Here is a 2,568-nt window from a genome sequence, read left to right on the forward strand (position 1 = left end):
AGCTGCCGCAGATCCCATCACTGAGGCAGGTAACATTGATTGAGTCTCCGCCAGCGCTCCTTATATTTAAGCTTCTCAATTTGATCACACCTTCAACCTTGGCAAAGTTTTATTGCCACCACATGGAAAACATGTTGAATGGACGTCTGACGCCAAAGTAATGGTACCTACATCCTTCTTGTGACGTCATTAAGCAAATTTGCTTGCAGATCAATTGGAAGAATTTCTCAAACAAGCTTTAGAAAACCTCATCTGCTAAAGTCACTTAAGCATCAATCACATATAAAGGCAAAATTTTGAGTTATTATTCTATTTTGTGCTGTCCATTAAGTTGATGGTCCTCTGAGAAAAAAAACTTTCTCTTACGTGCAGTCAGTTAGTATCAAAATTTAAAATGGAAATGGAAACAATATTTTAGAGGGAATTGTTCCCTTTTTTCATAGGGGATTTAAATCTTGTTAAAATAATAGAATACATTTTAAAACAATAAATTATTAACCTTTGTTAGTATTCCTTTAGGTATATAACATGTAAAAAACTTTTTAATTTAACCAACAAATGTGTTAACTGCATTAAAAATATTGTAGGTCTATTATTAGATTTTTTTTTAAAAGGATTTTAACTGTATTTGTTGTGAACTTTCTATTACCTTACTGAGTTCATGTTGAGTCCATCCAGAGAGAACACAACCTGTGTCAACAAATCTGCCATTCGTCTGATCTGACTGACAGTTACAGTAAGTTCAAGATATAGCAGAGGATCATGTCAGAAGGAACATAAAAGGTACAGTATGTATTGGGAGGCACAACATCACTAACCTCCCTTTTGCTGATTATATTGCCGTATTGGCAGGAGATGAACAGGAACTCAGAGATCTGGTCAATCGCCTGGACAAATAAGCAAGCCAGTATGGGATGGATATCAGCACAGAAAAAAGAAATAATGGCTTACAATCCCAAGATATCACAGCAAACATCACCATCAACCACAGAGAGCTAGAATCTGTCACCAAATTTAAATATCTTGGTGTTGTCATATCAGAAGAAGGGTCAGAACCAGAAATCATGGCCAGGATAGCTGAAATCACAGCTGCACTAGCCACACTTAAGGGACAAGAACACAGAAGTGAAATCAAAGATCAGACTTATGCAAGCGCTGGTTTCTTCCATCTTCCTCGACACTTGCGAGACAGGGACTCCCACGGCGAAACTGGAAAAGAAACTCCTGGCCATGGACATGTGATGCTACAGGAAACATCACCTACTTAGCCCATGTGACAAACTAAAGGATGTGCAAAACCATTAGAGGGCACATTGTACCCTAAAAAAGAACTGTTGTCAACTGTGTGCAGACGGAAACTTCAGTGCAATGGTCACGTCACAAGATCATTAGGACTGGCCAAGATCATTTTCCAGGGCACAGTCCAAGAGGGCAGGAGGAGAAGAATACAGAAAATGAACTGGGCCAACAACATTAAAGAAAACACTAATGCTAACTTTGCCACAAACCGTAGAAAAGGCAAGGGACCGTCAACAGTGGAGAAGGCTGTCCAGAGTTGCGTCCTCATTGGTGCCACAACCACCCTTGCGGTTGAAGGGTCCATGAACTGTGAATTGAAAAGACACACAATTTATTTTCTTTTTTCCGGATCTCAAAATTTGGCTGGTTTGGTTATCTCTATCTCGACCTCTAGCTTTCCCTTTTTCTTTTTTGGTCACCTCCTCCTTGGCGCTGATTTCCACTCACACCTGGTGTCACTTGCCATGCAACCTAATCACTTCTCCTTCTCACTAGTTAAGCACTCCTGTTTTAGGGCATGATTATTAGTTCATTGTCACTCTTGTGTCATTCTAGTGGTGCCTCAACCTTGTTTTGCTTGCAGTGTACCAAACCCTTGCCTCCTTTCCTGACCATGAATTCTGCCTGCCGAACATTTGTACTGTCGCTTTCTTCGACGTGAGTTTGTCAGATCACCGACTCCATGCCTGCCCCTGGACTTTGACATCTGCCTCTGGTGATCAAGATACTGTTGCCTTGATTTTTTTTTCTGTCTCTCTTGTGTACTGAATAAACGACCAATTCTTGCTTTCACCCTTGCTTATGTATTGTGCTTCTGCGCCACCCCGAGCGAGCTCTGACAGAATTAAACGTGCTCCATGGAAGCAGCACACTTAAAGGCCCCGGTCAAGAGATTGTAGAAGCAGGGAAATTCAATGGCTTCTCTGAACGACAATGTAATGAGGTAGATAGATAAATAGATAGATACTTTATTCATCCCCGAAGGGAAATTCACATTTCCAGCAGCATCCCTGAGCTGAGAACAGTACAATAATAAAGCCAAAAGAATACAATATACAAATACCCAGTGTGACGTGCAAATGCCCACTGTAGCGTGTTATATAGAGTAACTAAATAGTGCTACACAGAATACATATTGCAGTAAGATTCGGTAATATCCAATGTAGGTGGTGTGGTTTAATGTGGGCCTTTACTCTGCCGGGTGGAGTTAAAGAGCCTCATGGCATGAGGAAGAAAAGATCTCTTCAGTCTGTCCGTAGTACAAGACAG

The sequence above is a fragment of the Urocampus carinirostris genome, chromosome 7 (assembly GCF_059441175.1).
Source record: "Urocampus carinirostris isolate Australia breed hairy pipefish chromosome 7, RoL_Ucar_1.0, whole genome shotgun sequence".
NCBI classification, from domain to species: domain Eukaryota; kingdom Metazoa; phylum Chordata; class Actinopteri; order Syngnathiformes; family Syngnathidae; genus Urocampus; species Urocampus carinirostris.